This window comes from Balaenoptera musculus, chromosome 7 (assembly GCF_009873245.2).
Source record: "Balaenoptera musculus isolate JJ_BM4_2016_0621 chromosome 7, mBalMus1.pri.v3, whole genome shotgun sequence".
NCBI lineage: Eukaryota > Metazoa > Chordata > Mammalia > Artiodactyla > Balaenopteridae > Balaenoptera > Balaenoptera musculus.
The window spans coordinates 33,041,386-33,068,355 of record NC_045791.1 but is presented as its reverse complement, the minus strand read 5'-3'; the positions used below and the strand labels follow the sequence as shown (position 1 = coordinate 33,068,355).

The following is a 26,970-nucleotide window of genomic DNA, read 5'->3' as shown; positions in this document are numbered from 1 at the left end:
TTCCGACTCCTCCCCTACCTGACCTCTAAATGCGGCAATTCGCCAGGGCAGAGTCTTGGAATCTCTTTTCTTCCAACTCTATGCATTTGCCCAAAGTGATCTCAGGCATTCCCATTGCTTTAAATACCCCACCAGCCACTCATGAATTTATAACTTCAGCCCAGACCTATTTACTGGCTCCAGACTCATTTACTTAATTACCTATTTGTCATCTCTAAGGCTGGCTCACGGGCATCTGAAACTTAACCTGTCTCCAGCTGAATTCTTGATCTCTAGGCAACGGCGTCTCCATCCATACTACCATTCTGGAGTCTTGGGAGTCATCCTCAACACTTCCTGCTCCCGCACCCCACCCGTCTCTCCATCCCCTTCTCTCCCCACCACCGTCTAAGCCAAGTGTCCACTGTCTTTTGCTGGCTAATTGCACCAGTCTCCCAAGCCACTGTCACTGCTTTCACTCTTTCACCCCATCCTTTCTCCAGCAACAACCAGAGAGAGAGCTCTTCAAAGTACAAATCTCATCACATTACTCCCAACACAATCTTAAAACCTTCCAAAGGCTTACATCGAGAATCTTTTTTTTTTTTTTAATATTTATTTTATTTATTTATTTGGTTGTGCCAGGTCTTGGTTGCAGCAGGCAGGCTACTTAGTTGTGGCTGGCTGGCTCCTTAGTTGTGGCATGCGAACTCTTAGTTGCAGCATGCATGTGGGATCTAGTTCATTGAGAGATCGAACCCGGGCCCCCTGCATTGGGAGAATGGAGTCTTAACTACTCACCACCAGGGAAGTCCCATACACTGAGAATCTTTAACAAAGTCTATGAGCTTGGAGATTGATGGCATAAACTCTTAGATGAGAATACTTTTTCTTTTTCACTGATGTATAGCTCTATGAATTTGTATATATGTATGTCCCCATGTAACTCCCACAAACAGCAAGATACAGAACATGTCCTATACTCCAGATAGCTCATCCTCTGCCCTGTCGCCACTCTTTCCAGAGGTAACTGCTATTCTGGCCTTTATTACAATGGATTCGTTTTGCTTGTCCTTGAACATCATATAAGTTGGCTTACAGAGATGAATTTTTTCTAAACTATATCAAACTCTTCAAATGCTCCTGCATGTTAACGATGAGACCAGCTTTAAGACAATAACATCCTGGAGTCATCTAAAGTCAGGTGTTCAGCTCCAGTGCCTCAAGTCCCCAAAAGAGCTTGTTAATTAACAAGTGAGAATGAAATCCACACAGCACTCCAGATTGAGCTGTCCCCGTGAATTGTCCCTAGGTATTTAAGACAACACAGGGATTAATACCTCTACTCATGGGCTTTGAGCCAATCTGGATAACTAATCTTCTAGGCAAATGAAGTCAGAGTACTCTTTTGATTTAAACAGAGGCTTCAAACTGACAGAAATATGACAGCATGAGCAAAGTGTACAGTTACAATCTTAATAGTGGAGTGGGACTTTATCAGGCTTAAGGTCTTACCAGGAGAGCTGTGTTACAAGTATTAGGAATTAACGAGGATGAACTGGGGTGGGGCAGCTTAAAGCTAGATAAAGCCTCACCAGCACCCATTCCCCATTATAACTTTACCCTGGAGCAAGGCTATTAAATCTCTATTTTCAAGGCACAGTCCCTGATTTGTCCTCTGTCCGGAACAAGGGTCAATTCCAATAAAAAGCCCAAGGAAGTCAAGCTCCTGGAATGTATCAGCCTCTCCTGAGACCTGAAATCCAAACAGACACCTCCCCAGGGTTTGGAATTTCTGAAGCCTTTGAGAGGGAAGCAGAGTCCCAGGGACTTGTTTTTGCTCTATCGATGGTCAAATACCCCTCCCCAGGATCAAGAAGAGAAATCCTAAACCTAAATTAGGATTGACTGGGAGTATTTTGAAGACTTACCAAAGTCTGGAAGAATTGACAAAACAAGTCTTACCAAGCATCTCCGCTACTAGAGTCTCGTACCTCTGCACCCTTTGGCACCTCAGTTAAACATGTGCTAAGTGTATCAGCTGGTGAGGCCTGCTGATGCTGGCTAAGTGGCAGGCATGTGTTTTGATGGCATGATTCCTGACGTACGCAAGGCATACAAAAAATGTTGGTGACTGATACCCTGAAGGAATTACCACCAACCACAGTTTTGTTTCCTAAACATGAAAGAGAAAAAGAACTGCTCACTCTTCAGTCTGCAGTGTTGGGAGGGTGGGGGAAGCAAAGGATAAGAAAGTCATGTGGATAAAATCTCCATCATCCCATCCTCCTGTCGATGAATTAAACCAGAGCGCTTCCTACAGGAAAAAAAAAAAACTATTTCTTTAGAATTTGTAAAGACATATAAGTCTACTTTCTCTTCCTTTCTCTACATAAATCTCCCTTGAACCACTGTGCTAGTAAATTTCAAATAGCCTGGCTTAAGATGCATGGAAAAAGCTTCCAGATCCTCTGGTAAATGAAGCCATGGGTGGGAGGGAAAGTCCCAGGCAGGGCCAGACACCCTCAGCTATGCTCTTGAGCAGTGCCTGCTGTGGAAATTGATAGTAAGCTCACCTAAGCTAGGATCTCAACCACTTTCTTGTCCCTTGTGACCTCAATCCTGTGCTAACTGAACGCTAATCAACCAGAGTCAGATGACTAAGATTGCTGTTATCAATAATTTTATCGATAACAGCAATTTTAACGTACTAAAATTGCTGTTGTTGATATCATCCTCAATGTACAAACACAGGTTGTTTCTCCGGGGCAAGATGAGCTCACAGACCCCTGAGCCATGGACCACCTGGCCAGAGATTCGTAAACCAGAGACATCCTGACTGGCGAAGCCGCGATAAAGAATTGTCATAGAAATGTCACAAGATGTAATTAATCCCAGTTTCTTTGCTCTTCCCCTTTAAAATATCCCTAACTCAGACACCAAGATGGAGTGGATCTGAGGCTTGTCTCCCACTCCCTTGCTTGGCACCCTACAAATAAACCCTTACTTTGCCACAAACATCCACTATCAGAGTTTGGTTACACCCCGTGGGCACACGAGCCCGTTGCTCGGTATCATAACTAAAAACGAAATTCCCTCTAAAAACAAGCTTTCGTGTTCTTAAAGGTGAGGCTAAAGAAGCCACACAAGGCATTGTGTAAAATGAAGATGGGGGAAAGAAAAGGGAAAAAAAAAAAAAAAAAGGTAACCCAGGTTAAAACTTGTAAAGGGGCTCTGGAGGAAACTGCAGGGTCCATTGGTTTACTTAACTTTTAAATCTTATTAAATTTGTTAGATGCATGTTAGCATTCATGGTTCATTTACTTTTATTCTGACTTCTATATATAAGCACTCTATGAACCCTGATAAATGACTTAAAATCTTGTTTGACTTCAGTAAAGAAATTAGCACGTTAATCTTAAAAATTCTACCCATAGAAATGAATGAAAGCTCATTTTCCGCCAAGCTCTACTCCCTGCAAGTACACCTCCCCAATGCCTGGCCCCTCCCTGCCATCCTTGTTCTTTTCTTTGGCTCTGTGTTTATAAAATCTGGCATCTTCTCAAACCCCTTAGATCTGGATCTCTTACAAAAACAAACAGAAGCTACCTGGGGCCCTTGATTCCCACTTACATTCTTTCCATGCCAAGGGTCAGAGGATGTCAGAGCTGGTGGCAGGCAGTCAAGCCCAGCATGAGAGGGCCCTTATCTACCAATGCAGTGTTTTCCTGTCTCGGAACATGCCAGTATTTATTTCTGAAAATTATAAATGGAAACATATGTAACTGCCTCAAATCAGAAACTAATAAATCTAAAAGCTGAGCCAGAGCTGTGGCAACAGGTAGACAAGAGCCCATACGAAGCTCATAAAAAAGTAGGCAGTGGGTGCCATCCCACTGCTATTCTAGAATATGACTGTATTCACATTTGAGAAGTGTGGACTTAGAATAAAATACTGAAGACATGGCTTTCCGGTTTATTAAATAATTTTTAAAAACTAAGAGATAACAAATTATTTGCATCCAAGATCAGCACTCAGATTATTGAACAGCTATGCAGGAGCCCCAAATCAGCAATATTAAATTTGATATATCACTTTAAATAACTTTCTGCAATATAATCTACCTATAGTGAACTGCATCCATTTAAAATGTACAAGTAAAGGAATTCTAAACTATGTACACATTTGTACAATCTCGATCATTTTACATTTAAGATGTAAAACATTTCAATCATTTCTATGTTTCCTCATTCATGGCCTCATTTCCTAATTTCTCCTTTCTCAATCATTCCATTGTTTCCTCTTTTGTGTCTGGCTTCTTTTCCTTAACACAATGATTTTGACATTAATCCATTATGTTGCTTGTATCATTAGTGTATTCATTTTTATTGCTGAGTAGTATCCCATTGAGTGGATATGCCATATTTGCTTACCATTTCATCTTTTTGAACATGTTGGCTGTTGCCAAGTTTTAACCAATATGAATAAAAGTATGTGAGATTTAAAAAAAAAAAGTAGGCAGTGGGTGGAAAAGGAAGACATAATCTATATGACCTACACAGCATCTGGAAAACCACGACAAGTTTGATATTCTAGGTGATTTGATCACGTGGAATGCATATTTAAATAATTAGCAATTCACATTAAAGCACTGCTGCCTTTTAAGTGATTAGTTGGTTTGTAGCTTTCTAAACAGCCTTTGGTAAAGAGTAATGTCAGTTTCATATATGCCCCACTAACTACACATATATGCCAATTCCATCTGTAAGTCCTACAGCCCACCTGTAGTCATCTAAATTAGTTTGTCCATTAACAGCATTTCTGAGCCCCCAAGAAGATGAAAATTGGTTGTTAGGAGGCAAAAAAACATCTTACATATAACAATAGGTGGTGGCCCTCCAAAGCTCAATCCTGCTTGACAAGATCTTATTCCTTAGTATTTAATTTCTCTCATTAGAAAGAATTTAAATTAATTTTCTCCCCTTGGGGAGGGAGAAATAATGAAAAAAGAAGTTGAGAAACACTACTCTGGATACTTAGAATTGTAGATGAGCATATAGGGAAGAAAATGAGCAAAGGAAAGCTCAGTAAAACCTGCAGACACTAAATAAAGTAACCTAAAACAATCTAATAACCGGATCCTGTAATAAAACAGGAGCAGAACTAGAGAAATCCCAACGGCAGGTTATGACACAGCATTAGAAACTCAGAGCTTGAAGTCAGAAGATCTGCATTGAGTCAGCTCCTAATGCATGATTAATACTTGTGTGACCTTAGAGAAAAGTTAATTATTAATTGTGGTCTTTCCTCTTTTCTGCAAAAAGAATGAAAACGCCAGATTCACAAGGTAATTGCAAATGGTTAAATGAGATAATATTAGTGACGCGCTTTACAAACTAGAAGATCCTATTCAGTTGAAAGGTAACACCACTCGACAGAACTATTTGAACATCGGAAAGCGCCGTGTGAGCAGAAGATTATATTACTAAGCCCACAGTTGACACTGCTACGAATTATTGCTTCAAGATGGTGTTAGACTGAGTGTGAAACGGCTGCTCGTAGGAATAGTGTGTCCTATGTAAATAAAACAAAACAAAACAGGAATGACCTAACAAAACCGATCTATTCTATTTTAAGGGGATAGGGAGAGACATTCAGACCACAGAGAAGTGATGAGAGAAAATCTCCTTTCTTATTTTTCTTCCATCAACCAAACCAGCGGTTCTGAGCTAGCTACACTTCGAATCACCTGGGGCACTTTTGAAAACTTTTCAAAAATGTCTGAACCTGAAGACTGTGAGAACTCTATAAATATTTATTGAATAAGTGAGCGCTGGCAAGCTTGCAGTGAGATAAGCATTCTCATACACTACTAGTGGGAATGTAAATTAATACAATCTTTAAAGAAAGCAATCTGTTAATACGTACCAATTTTTTTTTTCATTTTGTTCGGTTTTAATTTTGCTTTTGTTTTAAAGTTCATCCCCTTGGTTGACTAATTCTATGTCTAAGAACCCACACCAAGGAAATAATCAAATAGAGGAACAAAAATGTACACATAAGGATGCCTATCACAATATCATTTTATGTTGGGATATTACCCCATTCAGGATAGCTGGACTTGCCTTGAACATGCATTAAACACTTGTGCTCTGTAGACCCTATGTTATGGGTGGGTAAACAAAAGAAACAATAAATCATAACAAGGTGCTATATTTTGGCCAGGTGTCATCTCAACACAAATCAGCCACCCTGCAGCTCATCAATATTTCAAAAAGTTGAGAACCTGCCAGTCAGTTCAGGTCTGGTCAGGTCATATCTTAGCCTTCCATTGTCCTGGTGATCTCAACTAATCTGAAGATCAAATGGCAAAAAAAAAAAAAAAAAAAAATTAATTAAAGAAAATCAAATGGCAGACAATGAGCAATTAAAGCATCGTAAAGAAACGTAACCTTGCAGGTGAAGGCAGGACAGGGAGAAAGAGAATCACATTCACCTCACTGGCTTTCTTTTTAAACTTCCAATCTTCTCGAGTCAGGACTCCCCAGGATCTGCAGCTCATTCCCAGCCTAGGACTCTCCACCACAAATGACAAGCATCCTCAAGGGTTTCATTGTTCCCTTATCCCGAAGAACCCCACTGAAAAGCTGCTGAAATCACTGCAAGCCTTCCATCAGCCCTACATTCCTGCCGGCTACACGATACAAATATTCCCTCAGAGCAATGAGAAGGATTCATTTTAAAAAGAAAAAAAAATGAAGTTCTATGCCGGAGACTAAATTGTGAGCTCTCCGGTTTTTAGTGTCAATGATCCAAAATATAAGAATGATAACCTAGAGGGCAAAAGGGCATTTTTATCAAATGTGTTTATCGAGTAGGTTAAGCACCTGCTTACCAAATGAGTCAGACGTCATAGCTCATGAGCCACGTAACTCTGGTCCACAAGCAATGTGGACGATATACAAGCAACCAAATATATAATGACAAACAGCATACATGTAGTGCTTGATACGTCTCAAAGCACTTTCACACGTAACTTATCGTTCAATCCTCACATTAACCCCATAAGGCAAGCAGAAAGATTTGGCAAAGACAGGCACAGAGATCTAGGTTAGCTGACTTGCCCAATTTACAGAGGCAATTGATTAGGGAAGGCACCAATACTCAAATGGAGCTCCTGCAGCTTTCCTCTCGCCATGCCCTATCACACTAGGGGAGCACATGTAAATCTGGTGCTATGAGCAAGTGGTTAGACAAGATAGAGAGGTGTGGGACCAAGACCAAGGAGCAAGACTGCTCACTTCAGGTCCCAGTGCCATCACCTGTGGGTAGTGTGATTTGGGACAAATTAGTAAAACGTGCTGTGCATTAGTTTCCTCATCTGCCAAGTGGGGATAATAAGAGCACACATCCTCAGAGTAATTATGAGAATCATGTATAAAGAGCTGAGCACAGTGACTGGCACATAGCAAAAGGTTCAGTAAATATTAGCTACCATAGTTATGAGGATCAGAACAATTCTCTGCTTAATCAAGGTAAGATGCAGATATACTGGGACTTCCCTGGTGGTCCAGTGGTTAAGACGTCACCTTCCAATGCAGGGGGTGCGGGTTCCATCACTGGTCGGGGAGCTAAGATCCCAAATGCCTCGCGGCCAAAAAACCAAGACATATAACAGAAGGAATATTGTAACAAATTCAATAAAGACTTTAAAAATGGTCCACATCAAAAAAACAAATCTTTAAAAAAAAAGATGCAAATATACTGAGTCCTTCTGCGTATCAGGTGTGTGTTAGGTGCTGTATTAGTTTCCTATTGCTGCTGTAACAAATTACCACATGCTTAGTTGCTTAAAATGACACAAGTTTATTATCTCTTCGTTCTGGAGGTCCAAAGTCTGAAATAGGTCTTACTGGGCTAAAATCAAGTGTCAGCAGAGCTGCGTTCTTTCTGGAGGCTCTAAGAGAGAGTCTATTTCCTTGCTTTTTCTAGCTTCTAGGGGCCACCGGCATTCCTTGGCTGGTGGCCCCTTCTTCCATCTTCAAAGCACATCATTACAACTTCTGCTTCTACTGATTATCTCCTCTCTCCCCCTCTTCCCTCATCACGTCACATTCTCTGCCCCGAGCCATCTGCTTCCTTCTAATAATGACCCATGATTACAGTGGACCCACCAGGATAATCACCTCATCTCAGGATCCTTAGCTTAATCACATCTACAAAATCCCTTTTGCCATGTAAGATAACACTCACAGGTTCCAGGGATTAGGACATGGACATTTTGGAGGGACCACTATTTAGTCTACCACAGATGTCAGGGATACAAGAATGAATCTGATACAACTGCTGAGCTCAAGGAGTTCACAGACTATTTATTGAATAAAACAGACACATTTTTAAAAAAGAAAACAAATTCTAGTGCACATCAGATACCACTCAGGGCTATTGGAGAAGTATAAACAAAGTGCTCTGGGGTAACAGAAGATGGATCCATGTATCTCAACCAAGAAAGGAAGAGAGGGCCTCATGAAGAGAGTGATGCATGCATAGAACTGGGCATTGATATTTGCTTAAACTTGTGGTAAAGGGCATCCCGGGCAAGTGCATTAAAAAGTTGGAAATATTGAACAGGCTGGTGTGATTAAAGCCTGGGAGACAAAGGGAGGAGAAAAACCACAGAAGATCATGTTGAAGAGGGACATTAAGGCCATATCATAAAGGGCCACAGCAAGGGAGAGGGACTTTACAGAATGAAAAGGCCTTGAAAGCTGCTGAACCTATCATTCATTTGTGTGTTTTACAAAGAACACTCTGCAGGCAGTGAGGAGAGTGAATTGCAGAAGACAGACCCAACTTACAAGTCATTTCAATCGTCCAAAGAAGAAAAGAAGAAAGACTCAATCAAGGAAGGAATACAGGAAATGAAAGCAAAGATGGATTTGAGACATATTTCCAAAGTGAAATCAACAGGACCAAGTGAATACAAGAGGGAGACGAAAGTGATGCTGAAATGACTCGCTCAGGCAGCTGGTGGATGTTGATGTCACTAAATGACCAAACAAACAAACAGAAAAAGAGGGGGCAGTTGATGGAGCATATGTTTCAGATAAACTGATTTGAACCTTTATGGGGACTAACTTTGTTTAGCGAAAAGGGAAAGCCTGCAGAAATGACATCAATGTGTCTGAAAGACTGGAAAGATCCGATATTTGGAGTCAGAGGACCTGGGCTCTGGTCCTTTCCCCATATTTATTAGCTTTGTGACTTTGGATAAGTCTCTCCAACTCTCAGGACCTTGGTTTCCCCGTCAGTGAAGTGAGAGGTGGGGGTATTAGATAATCATTAAATTCCCTTCTTACTCTAACTTATGCGGGTCTAACATCTGAGTCATTATTTTCTTCTCAGTTTCAACCACTTCTGTCAGTCACCCTCGACATTAGCTAAAAGAGACTCTGATGGGTCCGGATTTTCAAAAAAAAAAGGCTAGAGCTTGAAAGGGGAAGATAAGGGCACTAACGACCATTGCATGCCTACTGTGCACCAGGCACTGTGCCTGCCATACTCTCCCCCACTGGTTCTCCCACTTGGCCTGGACACCCCCAGTAGGGGTCCAGAAATAACCTGCATGACATCATGATAGAAGGTGCAGTGAGACACAAAGGAGGGAGTGGTCAGCTCAGATCAGGGAAGTCTTAACTAGAAGATGCCTTGAAAATCAAAGATGGGAAGCTACAAATAATAGCTTCTATTTTCTGTTCCAACTTCATTTTTATATTCTGTCCCCAAAATACTCCTTTCCTATTAGTCTTTAAAATGTGTTTGTGCCAACAGGAGAACAAATGAGTTCTCTTATTGGATACTGAAAATTGACATGGGGGATTATGAGAGCCTAGAGATGGAGGAGGCAAGCAACTAATTTTTAAAGTCTTTTATTTAAAGAATAGTAAATTGAGATAGTACTCTAATGAGGTTACTAATATTAAAAGACACTATGAGCCCCCATGTAAAACTCTTCAGTGGCTTGCACTGAGTTTAGCTGTAATTCTCAGCGGGGTGGACATAGGGACTTTGCACAGTCATCTTGTGGGTTTTTCAAATTATGAAACTACCCTTTTCCACTACCTCCCAAGATTCTTATACTTCCCCAGGTAGAATGACAGGACTATTTATACTCCTCTTAAGTTTAGGAACAGATAACAGAAGACTGAAAAATACTAATACCTAAAATAAAATCAATATTCCATAACTGGATACACACACGTTCCTACATATGTGTATACATGTATATGCATGTATGCACGTACATGTGTGTATGTGTATATATGTATACACGTGTGTGTCCAACTAAGATACATATATTTTATATATACATAAAATATATAAAAAATATATATATACTGGTTATATCTGGTTAGCCCTCTATCTTACCTTTTTTGTGTCCCACATCTAGCTACACATGCCCTTCATCCTAATCTTATTCAAATACATGACCTCCTTCAGTTGACCATGCTGCTTTCTGCTTTATGCCTGTGTTTCAGTTCACAGTCTTCCTTCTTCCTTCTTGTCCTCCCCAGGGCAGATGGCCCCCTTCAGCTGCCATTTTCTAGTTAAGCCTTCCCTGATCTCAACTGACTGCTCCCTCCTTTGTGTCCCATGGCACCTTCTATCATGACGTCTATAACTCTTTATTGGAAGTTTCTTATATATCCATATCTCCCTAGTTTTAAGTTTCCAGAGGTAGAACAGACAGGTACCCGACTGGTATCTGTTGACTGAATGAATGAACATGGTGATAGAAGAAACATCAAGTCCATTATTCGGTCTCTCTAAGGCAAAGATATATTCTTTTCCTCAAAATCCATTTATAGGCCCAGAGAACAATTTTTGTTTATTTACTATCAACAATTAAAGGTAAGAAGGTCCAAAGGTAGTGCTGGTTTTGAAATATAAAATATTCCATGACTTAAGGGGCAAAGAATGAACCATGCACACAATACGGTCAGCAAAACTTATTTGATTAAAATTTTTAAATTCTATTTATTCTGCCATTATGTCAAAAAAAAAGAGTAGAAATTAAACTATCACCATCTTAAATTTCATGCCGCAATAGGATTATAATTTGTAATACTAAAACAGTGGGACATTTATTTTTGTTCCATGTGTGATGAAACAGCTACAGCTTTACCCTTCAGGGATATATTTATGGCCATATCAGTCAACAAGCCCTGAGAAACAGCTCTCAGGGAATATGATCACCACTGATGGCAGAAATAAAGCAATAAGCATGTTAACATGTGCTGGGTGAGATTGTTATTAATGTGTTCGCCTACAGAGCCACCCCGAAGCACACTCAAATGAACCCTGAAAAAGAGTGTCAGGGAGATGTGTCTAAATCCTCCCTCAATCTTAGGAGATAAGGCCTTTTCCAGCAAAAATTGCTTACTCAGTGTCAATTATGATGCAAACATCAGACTGTGATATAGGCACTTGAAGTTAAAGCTCATAAAGCTCTCTTCAGTAGGAGAAAAAGCTAATTCAATGGTTAAATGCCCATCAGGGTGGGATAACTAGGCAGTAACTGAAAACACAAGATTTAGAAATCAACTGCAATTCCTTTGGGGATGTATTACTGCCAAATGGCTGTCAGAAGCAGAATGTAAGTGAGTTAGCACCATTAACTTGGGGGAATAAAAGAATGACTTCTATTTAAGTGAACACACAGAGGATCCCAGTAAATTTTTGAAAAGTTACACGTTAAATGGGTTTGGAAAACTTTCTTAGCCTAAAAAATATGTGCAAATGAATTTGGGTAATGAAAACAAATTAGGAAATAAGTCAAAACCCAAAGTACATTTTCTCCAACTATTATACATATGTTATACATACATAAAGAATCAAATATCTCCTAAGGTAGTCATGAAATTTTGGACTCATGACTGATCTATTCATCCTGAGAAAACATTTAGCCTTTAGAAAAGGGCATTATCTCCCGGGCCAAAAGCAGACTGTGAGCTTCATTATTTGACCTTTTTGTCTGCCTTCTCCCAAGCTGCCACTTCTCTCTGCATTCTGAAAAGGAAGAGGAGTATCACTGGGGCTCAAGGGAAAAGACCAGAAGAGACCTGCTCTAAATCACTAACCCAGGAACTCTCCTTCTGTCCACACTATGTCTTGTCCCAGGTTCTTCACCAAACCATGAAAAGCAATGGCAGGCAAAGTAGAAGTGACGGGAAAAAGTAGGCATCTGGGAGAGGCCAGTAGTCATGGTTGGTAAGAAAAAGGTGATGTGCCCACATGTGGGCAAAGAAAACATCTCATATGTTTCAAGCTTCATTGATTCTCCTTTTACCAATACATGGGAAAGGAGCCCAATGACAAGTATTGTACAGTGTGGTCCTACCCGCAGCCACAGCTGATTGGTCTAAGTTGACATCTGTCCCAGGCTGGGCCAATCAGCTCTATTCTTCAGGATTATTGATTCTGGGAACAGAGAAAGCATGAGTCAGTCCCACACAGTGGCATAAAATACGAGATGCGTATATCTCAGGAGCATTTGCGGTCACCTTCTCTACACCTGGGCTGCAGTAAGAAAGAATGAAACCAACGAGGTGAGAGAAATCAAGAGATGGGGAGAGAGTATTGGATACATTCAATTTCCTGCTGGTGAGACCCAGCTATAGCCTTGGTCTACCAGCAGTTTCATTGTCTGACTCTTCCTTCAATTATTCTCCATTTATTCATGTAAGGGAGGGGTGGCCGAGTCCAACAACATAAAAATGTACTCTTACTCAAGCACACAGACCCAGAGTGCAGAGGCGAATCATTATAGAGTCTAAAAAGAGTAAGTTAGGGGTAAGAAAAAGATCCATTCTCCTCCACATACGAGCTAATCCTTGAAAATTAAATTTTCCTAAATTAATTTGAGTTGGTTTTTGCTGCTTGTAAACAAGAATCTAAATACTTGATAAAAATAATAAAAAGATTTTATGCCTGAGTATCTTTGACTATAATAGGAGATTTAGAGGGATGAGCAGTTTGAGAAGGAAAGATCTCCACGACTCCACAGCCATCTGAGCGTGCACAAGTCCTTTGTCTTGCTGATTGTGGGGTTCTTTGGGAACTGATTACTCATGTGTATGTATATATGTACATATATATATGCATGTAGGTTTATGCCTATTATGTCTTAGCACCAGAAGTTAAAGCCAACATCTGCTCTCCCTGATTCAGTGCAATCAAGAGATAATGTGAGATTACTGTGGAGGAGTAACAAGAACAATTTTGCAGCCCTCAGAGAAATTTCAAAAGTTTATAATTTTCTAAAACTATATGTAAGACTTTGAGAAAGCATATAAAATGCTAATGTGATAAGCATTATAGGTGAAAGCATAGAACATGTTGATGTGATAAGATTGATTAGAAGACCAGGTCTCATGCGAGCAATTAGAATAGACACTTGAAGGCAGATTTAATTCCTATCATATCAATGTAAACTATGTACCTTAGCAAAAAGTAATGTCACAAAAAAATGCATAATGATATTAACAAGTCTTGATATTTAGCGACAGAACACTGAGACTCAGGCTAGTTTTCTTGGTCACATCTGGGTAGCCTATTCTACCAGCCTGAAATATTAAAAACCCTCTGAGTTAACATTCAGTATTACTTTGAAAAGATGAAGCCATTTACCAGGAATGAGTTTTGTCCCACAGGAAAAATATAATTAATTTAGGCAACTTTTAATTAAACAAATTCTAGTTCTCTTCAGAACAGTGTCTCAACAGCTACTTCAAAACACACAAATACCCTACGCCTAACTGTCCATGGGTCCTCAAACCTCCCAAATCTGTCAGTTCTCAGGGCTCAAGAGCTCCCAAGGCAAACAAGTCTTCACTTCCTGAGTGAGTGAGCGGAAGAGACAGTTTTTAGCAGACTCTACCATTATAACAGCCAATACTGTCCAGGAGAGCTTCTTCTTCAGATTTTGCAAATTATTAACACTCCTGAACATCTATTTAAACTTGAAACAGACTGGCTTTTTCATACAGTAAAGGGTCAATTTCTCTCCCAGACCCCTTGTACCACAAAGGGGAGAGGAAGGGTGAGCACAGTGGTTGAGGGACTCACTTCACAGCTTTCCACCAACATAGATGCATTCCTTAACACACAGGGGACCAAGGGGCCAGACAGAGCCAGCTGTGGCCCCATCTAAGTCTCTTGTTCCTCCAGGTGCTGACGCTCTGTGCCTCTATTTTAAAAGGCTTTGCCTTATTCTCTTAAAATGCCATAGGGGAGAAGTGACCTAAATGGCCTGAGCTAACAGGAGCAACCTCCATGGCCACCAGCATCACCACCCCACCTCTTACCTGCCTTAAGCACCAGTGTGATCTGTCCATAGATATGGTGCACAAAGCATGTGGGGAGGACAGGGGACCAGGAGGAAAGAAGCACAGGGTCTTCTGTTCGCATCTTTCTGACACCAGTCCCTACCTAGTTATACCTTCTTGTGCCAGACTTCAGGATAGAACTGCTTTTAAAAATAGCAGGGGGCTTCCCTGGTGGCGCAGTGGTTGAGAATCTGCCTGCCAATGCAGGGGACACGGGTTCGAGCCCTGGTCTGGGAAGATCCCACATGCCGCGGAGCAACTAGGCCCGTGAGCCACAACTACTGAGCCTGCGCGTCTGGAGCCTGTGCTCCGCAACAAGAGAGGCCGCGATAGTGAGAGGCCCGCGCACCGCGATGAAGAGTGGCCCCCGCTTGCCACAACTAGAGAAAGCCCTCGCACAGAAACGAAGACCCAACACAGCCATAAATAAATAAATATTAAATTAAAAAAAAAATAGCAAAACACACTGCTAAAGTCGCATTTGGTTTTCTGAGTGAAGCTTCAGTCCCCTGCACAGAGGGCAGAACCACCGCGCCTGGTTCCTCCTTGAGCAACGATCTTTGTCACAAGCTCCACTGCTTTTACCATCATCTGCCTGGTGCCAGAAAGTTTTGATTTACAAGCTGGAGAGTCAGTGAAAAGAGCCTTTAAAACGTTTCAAGGGGCAGATTTTTCTTTTTAATGAGCGTATTTAGGTTGTTATGAGTCAAGTTCAAAACTCAAGTCACATATGAACAATTTTTATAGGGGGAGGGGTAACCTGATATTCAAATTCATTTGCCTCCCATTTGAAGTAATTCATCTTTAAAATTTCTGTGAAAATTCTACAGAGTTGCCCAGAAAACGGCACAACCATCTGTAAGTAAAAACAAAAGTTCTCTATAGTATATATCACAGGTTCAAAGCACTTTGGCATCGGCAGATTGAACACGTTACTAAAAGATTTTAACTGCAAGAAGAGCTACCATAATTACACAGCAGCTGGTCTAATGTTGACAAAACAACTTTTAAAGGCTTCCAGAAGCCTTAAAGGCTTATCAATTAAAAAGGCATGAATAGTAATGTGCATCCTATCCTTAACACCACGAGCTGCATCTCCTGCCAATACAGTGAGGTTTTCATTTTGGAACAACCATTTCTTACATCCTACAATTAAGCCAAACACGTGAATAAATTCTAAGTTATGTCTAGGTGAGACTATGATACTTAAAATAAAATAACTCCATAAAACTCGATTATAAACATTGAACTTAATGAGCATTTCCATACTGGCAAAGTTCTTATCAAAATGCCAACAGCTCATGCCAGAGTTTGTGCTTACTTTACCAAGAGCAAGCAGAGAAATGGTTTAGATTACTGTCTACACCAGCCAACAACGTGCTAGAGGCAAAAAGAATGAATGAATGAATGAATGAATGAACGAACAAATGAATGGGTGGATGTTGGAATGAGTCTGTTGGCAGCATCCCAGGTACACTGACTTACTCCCCTGGAGATCTGCCCAAGTGGTCATATGGAATGGCCTTCTCTGCCAGGACCAGAAAGAATTTCCTTCAAGGTCCGTCTCTCACAGGAACCCTTCTCCACACTTCCCACAGGCTTGTTTCTTGTCTGAATCCCTTACATTCGGAGAATTAGGAAGGATTTTACGTATCACTGCATCTGATCCTCTTTAGGGCCCTCAAACTTTTTCCTTACAGGGGCAGATAGTAAATAATTTAGGCTTTGTAGGTCGTGTGGTCTTGTCACTACTCACCTCTACCATTGCAGTGTGAAAGCAGCCTTGCACGCTTAAACCGGCATGGCTGGGTTCTGATAAAACTTTATTTATAAAAAGAGGCAGGGAGAGGATTTGGCCCGAGGTCAGTAGTTTGCTGACCCCTGCTCTACAAGCACGAGTCCCCTCTTTTCCATTCAATGTCCAGGAGGTCTCTTTGGGGACACCTCCAGCGAAGGGGGCTAATCCCCTCATAGCCGCCTCTTCTATTTCCTGAAGCTTTCTCTTCTCTTGACTGAAATGAATCTCCCCACAGCTGGCAGCCACTGTCACATCTTCATCTTCTGCTAAGCCTTCCTGCCCTAAATCATTCTCCCTCACCAGAGAGCTCTGCACAAACAGGCCTTCAGAAACCATTTATTTAATTAGAAAATAACCACCAGTTTTGCCTTCTGGAGCCCCGGAGGGGAAGTGTCGTACCTCTTCCACCCGACGGCCCTTTATGTCTTTGAGGACAAGTGCGGGGGGATACGCATTCACTGTCTGACCACGCATTGGGGATCTATCGGGATACGCATTCACTGTCTGACCACGCATTGGGGATCTATCTCACAGTGTGTTTTATTGTTAGTTTTCTTCATCCGTGTACACATTTTTTTTAAATTAATTATTTATTTATTTTTGGCTGCATTGGGTCTTTGTTGCTGCGTGCAGGCTTTAGTTGAGGTGCACGGGCTTCTCATTGTGGTGGCTTCTCTTGTTGTGGAGCACAGGCTCTAGGCACGTGGGCTTCAGTAGTTGTGGCTCACGGGTTCTAGAGTGCAGGCTCAGTAGTTGTAGCGCATGGGCTTAGCTGCTCCGCGGCATGTGGGATCTTCCTAGACCAGGGTTCGAACCCGTGTCCCCTGTGTTGGCAGGCAGATTCTTAACCACTGTGCCACCAGGGAAGTCCCTGTGTACACATTTTTTTCCTCATCATTTAGATGGCAAGTGAAGCATAGTCCCTGGCACATAGGCTCCATTTGGTTTTAAGAGAGAGAGTAACAGAATAACCACAGAAATATCAATCAACAAATCTTTTTGAAAACCTTTCTCCACAAATTCAACTGGGACGGCTCCTCACTGCAGCGGTAAGACTGCTAGTATGTGGAATTCTTCCGAGGTGAAAACTGATCATTGAGAGGCAAAAGCCTTCTTTCCTCTCTCACATCTACTGCCCATCGGGACCCAGGAGTATAATTTTAATGCACTACACTTCATAACACCAACATGCCAACTGAGAGTTCGGAGGCTGGGCCCACTGGGGTCCTGGTCACATACTCGACCCTTCTTCTTGCCCTACAGTGGCCCTACCTTAGTCATTTTAACATCCTGTGCTCTGTATCCCTCTCCTTAATAATCCCCACCCAGAGCAATACACACACCATTGGTATTTATCAACGGTATTTGATACCAATGGTGTTATTCAAGAGTGGATTATTGAAGGCCTGCTATGTGTTTTCGCATAAATACCAATGGTGTATGTATTGCTCTATGTGGAATCTAAAAAAAATGGTACAAATGAACTTATTTACAAAACAGAAATAGAGTTACAGATATAGAAAACAAACTTATGGTTACCAGAGGGGAAGAGGGGGGAGGGATAAATTGGGAGATTGGGATTGACACATACACACTACTATATATAAAATAGATAACTAATAAGGACCTACTGTATAGCACAGGGAACGCTACTCAGTACTCTGTAATGATCTGTATGTGAATAGAATCTTAAAAAGAGTGGATATATGTATATGTATAACTGATTCACTTTGCTGTACAGCAGAAACTAACACAACATTTTAAATCAACAATATTCCAATAAAAATTTTTTGAAAAGAAATAAGTTAAAAAAAATATATTCTGTAAGTCTTATTCACAAAGGTATAATATTAATAAAAGAAGAATTATTAAAATGATTTCCTAAACTGAAAAAAAAATTTTAAATAAAAAATGAAAAAAAAACCTTAAGAGCACTCATAAATGAGCAACCCTCCTCAAGGAAAGAAAGTGGGTCACTCACAGAATCCCTACTTTCAAAACACTAGTGAGATGATTATCTCACAGTGTTACCTCTAAAATCTACTCCCCAGGATAATTCTCTTTCATAATCAGTTATAAAATATTCAATGATTTTCATAGGCTATTCTTAATATACTTTTTAATATCAAAGGTCTTTAAGACCATAACAGTGATCTCATCTCTTCCAACATCACTCTGCCTTTTTATATTCCTTCTCCCCACTCCCGGGAAGGACAAGGAGGAGGTATTTCACAAAGTCCTGTCCTGTCTCCAGTCACTAGAAGCAACTCTGGGGACTGTGTGTAGATGAAAAAGATATGCTTGTGGACACTCACCAGGGTGGTGGAGAGGACCCAGCAAGGACAGCATGAGTACCTGCCCACTCCACGCTCCAGCAAGCCCAAGACCAGCTGTCAGCTTGGCTGTGCTGTCCAAGTCAGCAGACACTAGCCACATGTGGCCACTTAAATTTAAGTAAATTAAAATTAAATAAAATTTAAAATTCAGTTTCTCAGCTGCACCAGCCACATTTCAGTAACTCAGTAGCCACATGTGGCTAATGCTTCCATATTGGCCAGTGCAGACACAGAATATTTCTGTCACCACGAGAGAGACTAGAACATTCTACTGGACAGTGCTTGAAGGTCCACTGGGCTGCTCACTGATGCTGCTCTCCAGCCAACACCTAGGGGGCTTCATAAACTGTCACAGCCTGCTGGAGCTGTGCTCTGTACCTCCCTGAAACCCAAAGAAAAAGTGGGGATACAGAAATGTCACACAAGGTTATGCCAAATGACTGACAAGACATTGTTTTAAAGGCATTCTTTAACTAAAATGAACAAAGAAATACACAACTTGTTCTTACTTCAGGGAGTTCTGCTGAAGTCCTCAGCTTTCCCAACTCCATGAGAAACTTTTACCCAGAATAAAAATGAGACTTGATCCTCATCTAGATTCTAGTAAAAAGTAGAGGGAGAGGGAACAAGAGGCAAAATTTTTCTAATCATTTGTTCTGAAGTTGGCATCCTTTGTATTATTTTATGAAGTTCGCTTTTGTTTTAATTATCATTTTGCATCAAAAAAGAAGGCTTTTTTTTCCTTTATAAAATATGACTCCAAAATTCCAATGAAAGCGTTAAAATACTTACATGCCTTAGATTTATCACCAGGCAAGTGAAGTTGTTCAATAATCTGCCTCTAGGTAACACAGCATACAATTTTTTCAGGTTTATGAAACTGCCATCTCTCTAAGATCCAAGAACAAGAGAAAGTTGCTAATAAATTTTAAATTTCCCACACAGTGACTTTGGAGAACATAAAATTATGAGAGGAACTAAATTCAAATTCCAAGCTGCTTTCTGAAAGACAAGCTGACCTCCAGATAGTCTATAAAGTCTGTGAAACATCTGTTTTGATAAGAGATGTACTTAAAATTCCCCACATGTCAGTTTCAAGTTACTACAAAATATAAGGCAGCACCAGCTGCAAGGATAAGGGGGAGAAGCTGTTGCTCAAGTGTCGGGAAACACTCAAGAGTTTAATGGGACTCAAAACTCTATCATTTGCGTATCGTGATCCTGGGAAATAGACTGAACAGAGACTAAAGTCCCACCCCTTCCGCGAGCAAGGAAATTCTACCGTGATCTTGGTATGTTTTCCCTTACTACCTTCCTGCTAAGGGGCTGTGCTGTGTTTAATTCTCGTACCTTTTAACCAAATGTCCTCCCCTGATTATTTCTACCCCTCCAAATATTATCCATCTGCAAGGACCAGTTCTATTCTCACACTCTCCATGAAAGCTGTTTCATCTCTTCTGGCCCACACATTCCTAACTCCTCTCAAACAGCTGTAGCAAAAAATAAAGGACCCTACAACTGCCATTTACTTGTGTTCACTCTGCTCTGACAGGCCAATCTGATCTCCTCACGCTTATGGATCAGCTCCCGTTTCGTGGCTTTTGCAGACATAGTGAAGTCCCCCAGTTATATCTTCAGCCCAGATCTCTCCCCTGAACTCATAGTCACACCCACAACCACTGACGCCCTGTCTCCATGTAGAAGCCTGATAGGCATTTCAAATGTAAGGTGTCCAAAGCTGATCGAATCCCCTTCCAAACCTGTTCCTCCTCAGCCTTCCCATCTCAATACATGACAGTCTCGCCCTTTCAGTTATCTGGTCCCAAACCTTGGAACCATCTTGGACTCTGCTTTCTCACTCATGCCCCACATCCTACCCTTCAGTAAATCCTGTCTCCTCCACTCTTTCCAAGCAGACAAAGGATGCCCCTTTATACCACCTCTACTGCAACCACCTGGGTCTAAGCCAGTATCCTCTGGATTACTGCAGTAGCCTCCTTCAGCCTTGCCCCCTCCCTCCTATTATTGATTCTTACAGTAGCCAGTGATCTTTTAAATCATACATTTCATCAGGTCATTCCTTGGTGCAAATTCTGCCAATGGCTCCCCAACTCACTCAGTCCCAAGAAAGGAAGAAAGGAAGGAAGGAAGAAAGAAAGAGAGAAAGAGAGAGAGAAAGAGAGGGAGGGAGGGAGGGAGGAAGGAAGGAAGAGGGGAAGGAAGGGGGGAAGGAAGAGGGAGGGAAGGAGGAAACATCTCCCAGATAACGTCTAAAGGCTCTGCCTGATGGAAGGGCTGCCGCCTTATGTCTCTGACCTTTTACTACTCTCCCCCCAGCTTATTCCACTCCCACCACTGGTCTCCTTGCTGTTTTGAGAGCCAGTGACTTCATGATGCCACTGTAGCACCTTTGCATTTCTGCCTGGAAGGCTTTTCCTGCAGAGGTCCCCAAGGCTCTCTCTCTTACCTCGGCTAGGTGCTCACGTGACACCTTCACAGCAGGGTCTCCATGACCACTATATTTAAAGTTGCCAACTGCCTCCCACTCACCTCTGACATTCCCTCTCCCTCTTCCCCACTTTAGTTTCTCCATAGCACTTATCACCATCTGGCATACCACATATTTTCTTGTTTATGTCCTTATCTTCTGCCCCTACCCCTCTAGAATGTAAGCTCTATGAGGACAGGGATTTTTGTAAGTCTTATTTACTGCTTGAGCCCCAGAGACTTTTGCTTATTATTTCATTCACTATTGTGTTTCCACCTTGAACTGTGATTGGCATGAGTTCGTTCTCAAATATTTCAAGACAGAGAGAGAGAGAGAAGCCATTCCAAGTTCTATGAGGACAGTTCCCATGTCTTACCCTTTCTTTTTATATCTTTGGGTAGGGCCAAGAAAAGAAGTACTTGTTGCTTAATTATTGCCGTGTTTGCATTGGCAAGTATAAAATATTCATTCATTCAAATTTTGGGACACGTTAAATGTAGACAGCGTTGATGCAGTACTAAAAGATGTAACTATTTTTTCAAGATTTCAAAGCTATTCAAACTAAAGCTCAGTAAGAGACAGTTTCTTCAGTGCTGCCAAAAAAAATGACACAAACACCTGCCCAAAAAAGATGGGAAAGGAAACCTTAGTACTGTCATTTGTTGGGTAGATTACAGCAAATAAAATCAACTTCAATGCCAAGCCCCAAAACAAGTCATTTGAGTTCTTTTGTCATTAGCTTGATTACTAAAATAAGCAAGTGCTTTTAATAAATCAACTTCACTTTGCCAAGTGGTGATGCTGGTAAAGCCCTAGACAAATTGGTAGGAAATTACGGATACTGGAGGAAAGCAACAGAGAAAGTAGGAGACTTCCCCCCTCCTGTTTCAAAAGAGAAGGATGTATATACCCTATCATCTCTTCTCTTTATTGAGCTATAGCTGACATACAATATTATATGGTACAGGTGTACAACATAGTGATTCACAATTTTTAAAAGTTATACTGCATTTATAGTTATTATAAAATACTAGCTATAGTCCCTGTGTTGAGCAATATAACCTTGTAGCTTATTTATTTTATACATAATAGTTTGTACCTCAATCCCCTACCCCTGTCTTTCCCCTCCCCCACTCCCTCATCCCCACTGGTAACCACTGTTTGTTTGTTCTCTATATCTGTGAGTCTGTTTCCTTTTTCAAACAACTAATCTTTAATGAAGGAGACTTACTAGTCAAGAAGTCTAAAAAAATGGGGCTTCCCTGGTGGCGCAGTGGTTGAGAATCTGCCTGCCAATGCAGGGGACACGGGTTCGAGCCCTGGTCTGGGAAGATCCCACATGCCGCGGAGCAACTAGGCCCGTGACCCACAACTACTGAGCCTGCGTGTCTGGAGCCTGTGCTCCGCAACAAGAGAGGCCGCGACAGTGAGAGGCCCGCGCACCGCGATGAAGAGGGGCCCCCGCTTGCCACAACTAGAGAAAGCCCTCACACAGAAACGAAGACCCAACACAGCCAAAAAAATAATAATAATAATAAAATAAATAAATAAATAAGTCAGGAGCTCTTTAAAAAAAAAAAAAAAAACAAAAACCTAACCCATGGAAAAAGAAAAGAAGCCTAAAAAATGGCTAGGAAGACTCAATCTTTCTACACATCCAGAGTACAGCATATAAAGCATCAACAATCAAGTACAGACCAAATGCTTTTTCACATAAGATGAAGTTTATGCTGAAAGCTTTATGGAAATCAGCATCCCTAAACTGACTGAACATTCCAAAGGGGGAATGCTGTAACACGCCAAAACAAACCCTACTTAGTGGTTTAAGGCACTTGGGTTCAGTCCCACAGAGAGCATCTCATTCCTATGTGAGAAGACTCGGGTCTCCTCCAAAGTTCATTGAGCTTCTGTGGTACAGAACCAACTATATCTGTTCGGTTTCGTGAAATCTGTGCAAAACTTTCTGAGTAGAATTCTTTTATCTGAGTATCTTTCGAAGCAGGAAAATGAACAGTAAACACTAATTATCATCATGTTGGTGGGTTATAAAAAACTTACTTTTAATTGTTAAGAAAAACAGCCTTGTATGGTAGGTAATGGTTACATTACTGGAATGACAGCGGTGACAATTAACAGGAAGCACTGGTCGTTAACTAATCTGTTCATTTATTCAGCAAACACTGATGGACAAGGGAGAATCTCTGCTCATCAGATATCTGCTGAGCACCTAGTCTTTGCCAGGGCTTGCAATGCGCAATGAACTAAAAGCTCTGTTCGTATGTTTAAGGGAAGAGAAAAGGCAGCCTCTAAAAATGAGAAAGCTGAATTCAAAAATCTAGGCACAGCACAGCTTGGAATCCTTGTGGAGTCAGTGCAAGGAGGTGAGGAAAGCCTTATGAATCAAGCCAATATGATAATATGTATATTATCACTTGGGAAAAAAATAGTTACAAATTGTTCACCAAATTTCAAAACTCAATTTAGGGTATAAAGATATAATTAAATGTGTACAACTAATTCCAACTTTTTTAACAAGACAAGAAAAACTAAATAGGAATATTGATGTTTCGTCCGAGATAAGCTTGAATTCAAATAACAGAACAGTTGACAAAGATTCTTAAAAATTTTAAATAAGGGTGGAGGATAGACAACCAAACTTTAGAAACAGTGTAACATGTAAATTTAATTTAATTGTAAAAGGGAAATTATTATATTTTGACTTTTGTATCCTAACATTATCTAAAAAATTATCTCTTTAAAAACATATCGGGCTTCCCTGGTGGCGCAGTGGTTGAGAGTCTGCCTGCCAATGCAGGGGACACGGGTTCGAGCCCTGGTCTGGGAAGATCCCACATGCCGCGGAGCAACTAGGCCCGTGAGCTACAGCTGCTGAGCCTGCGCGTCTGGAGCCTGTGCTCCACAACGGGAGAGGCCGCGATAGTGAGAGGCCCGCGCACCGCGATGAAGAGTGGCCCCCGCTTGCCACAACTGGAGAAAGCCCTCGCACAGAAACGAAGACCCAACACACCCAAAAATAAATAAATAAATTTATTAAAAAAAAAAAAAAAAAACATATCAAGAAAACTGAACTCATAGCCCACTGCAAGTTGTCTGCTATAGGTTGGTTACCTGTAGAGATTTAGATTATTCTAACTGTAGAGAATTCACAAAGTACAATGATGACAATATGAAAAACAGGCATTGGGAATACTTATTCTCTCTTTCTAACACAGAGTTACGCCCTGTTTCCCTGTATCCCCAACAACCTCTGGAAGGGGAGCTATTTCAGCAAGAGGAGGCACAATCCAGACCCAGCCACGCTGTGCCCTGAACTTCTGCTGTCACTCCCTCCTCAAAACACTCCCACTTTTACTAGCTCCTCGTCCAGCAAAGGGTGAATCTGGCAGGAGCCAAATAGAAAATCCAAGATTGGTGTTGGTGAGGCGATGTGTGATAAACGTCTTCTGTAATCCTGAAGATGAAGGGAAGAACAGTGCACATTTTGTATACGTTCAGTATTCATCTTTTCATATTTATGCTACAGCCCTGTGATTAATTGCACCACTTTGCTCAGAAATGCCTCTGTCAGAATGAACAGTCTTTTATAAATTGTTCCTGTATGAAATATTATCCCCTCTCTATTAATAAACGTTTCAATATTTTTGTTAGGGTGTGTGCGTGTGTGTATTTGGGGAATTCATTATTTGTGTTTTGACTCTCTGTGACTTTATGTAGTCTAAAATACAAAAGTTAAAGGAATGTGCATAGCTTGCAAGTTTGCGCTCTCTCAGTGTCTTCTTAAAGTAGACTCAAGGATTTTCTAACAGAGTACCTTTTTGATCAAAAGGTTTATACAACATAAAAACTCTTCAAGATAAGAGGCAAGGGGCTAGCTAGAAAAGAAACAGGAAGAGAGACATACTATGTAACTGTAGATTCACAGAAGTTAAAACCCAGAAGGACCTCAGACAAAGCTAGTCCAATATTTGGTGTTGCACAGAACACTGACCCAAAAGATGCACCTTCAAAATGGGTTCCATTGTCAAACAGGTTTGGTTTTCACCAAAGAGTATACCACCTTTCAGGTATTTAGAATGATCATTCACTTATTAAAAGTTCTGAAAAGTTTTGCAATTGAAAAGCATTTAACCCATTGTTTCCCAAATACTTTTGACCATTGTACTTTTATTTCCCTCAGCATCCCAAGGAACCAGTGTCTCTTCCTGCAGATCCTGCTCTAGAAGGGCTGATCGTGTACAGTCATTTTACAAATGAGGAAACAGACATTCAAAGAAGTTAACTGGCTTGGCCAAAATCCAGTAAGGAATTGGTGGTTGATAATTCAGCAAATAGCCTGATGAGAGTTTAGATTAAAAGTGGGAAATAAGCAAAGATCCCAACATCTTTCGTTTCCACCCAAACCTCACCACAAAATCGTTGCCTCTTCTGTGTCTCTGTCTTGGTCCCCTTGGAGACTTAGATTCCCTCAACTTTTACTTGCCTACTTGACCAATACGCAGCTGTTAACCAGCTTGGATTCATTCAACAGCCAGCACGTGCTTCCCCTCAGGGAAGCCTTTTAACAGTAATCTTTTAGACTCTACAGTTGAGACTATGACTCAGCACCCGAGTGGCCCTAATGGAGGCTGCAGCAGGAACACAGCAGATAACGTAAGGCAAATAGAGCTTTGTGGCTCTCCTCAAATTTATTTCTGTACATTTTAGGGCTTCCCCAGATAAGATCGGAATCAGATAGGACTGGAAAGTTTTCTTCAATCGGTTATAAAGCAGGTGATCCTCTCCTTATTGTAAGTCCTCCAGCTCCTTCTTTTCTGTACTCTTTTTCTTCTTTCCATTTCCCATGTTCAACCTTATTCAGGACACTGTTCCAGGAGAGATGTGAAACCCTCCTGCAATGTCAAAACCTCCCAGAAACTGTAGGAAATGAGTTTACCCACTTGCCTGCAATGTCTTCTAGGTGCTACAGCATTCAACATTTCTTGAACTTGCTTGGCCTAGTTGAAAGTTACCCCTTCTAGCAAAGGTCTCTCTGACATAGTTCCCAAGCTGAGAAGAAAGTACCTTTACAAACAGTACCTCTCTTTAAATTGCTATTCCATTATATGATATGTATTGCCTTTCATTTGGAAAGTTGAGCCTCTGAATAGCTTTGATGGGAAAAATATCTCTTGCATCCTGTTGATTTTTACTTGCCTGGTTTGGCTCTACCAAAGAATAACAATATTGGCAACAGTAGAAAATGAACTCTGAGTTATTTCTCAGAACTGGGTGGAGTTGATGCTGATCCAGCCACATCTCACCTGGTGCCCCCAAAACAACATTTTAAGTCAGCTGGCTGTGATTCCAACCTATGACAATGGAACAGGAAGAAGAATCCTGGCTATTAGAGACTAAACAGATCTAGCCTTGTCTAGCTCTCTGTTTAAAAAGCATCAGCCCAGGGGCTTCCCTGGTGGCGCAGTGGTTGAGAATCTGCCTGCCAATGCAGGGGACACGGGTTCGGGCCCTGGTCCGGGAAGATCCCACATGCCGCGGAGCAACTGGGCCCGTGAGCCACAACTACTGAGCCTGCGCGTCTGGAGCCTGTGCTCCGCAACAAGAAAGGCCGCAATAGTGAGAGGCCCACGCACCGCGATGAAGAGTGGCCCCACTTGCCGCAATTAGAGGAAGCCCCCGCACAGAAACGAAGACCCAACACAGCCAAAAATAAATAAATAAATAAATAATTTAAAACTTAAAAAAAAAAAAAATCAAAACGACATAAAAAAGTAAAATTGAGAATTAAAAAAAAAAAAAAGAATGCTATTAAGGTAGTAAGAGATTACATACGAATAATTAAATCTGGGTGATGGGAAGAGAAATGATTATTTTCTTCCTTGAACCTTTCTGTTGTTTTTTGTTTAACAGAAATTATCTATATGCTTCTAAAAAGCACAGTACATCTTAGTATGAAAGTGTGA

At 41.1% G+C, this 26,970-nt stretch overlaps 1 protein-coding gene across 5 annotated transcripts in view; it reads right to left on the bottom strand.

The window, feature by feature from the left end:
* LYPD6 (LY6/PLAUR domain containing 6) overlaps window positions 1-26,970 on the bottom strand; it is a 112,282-nt gene that overhangs the window by 78,381 nt on the left and 6,931 nt on the right. For 2 of the 5 annotated variants that reach the window (XM_036856916.1, XM_036856909.1), the window contains exon 2: window positions 19,294-19,392. The exons of 1 other annotated variant lie outside the window; for it this stretch is intronic. The gene's annotated coding sequence lies outside the window, so the exon portion shown is untranslated. Of the gene's footprint in view, window positions 1-12,380; window positions 12,461-19,293; window positions 19,393-26,970 lie in introns of all 5 variants that reach the window. 2 more of the 5 variants (XM_036856910.1, XM_036856913.1) reach the window with 2 other exon arrangements.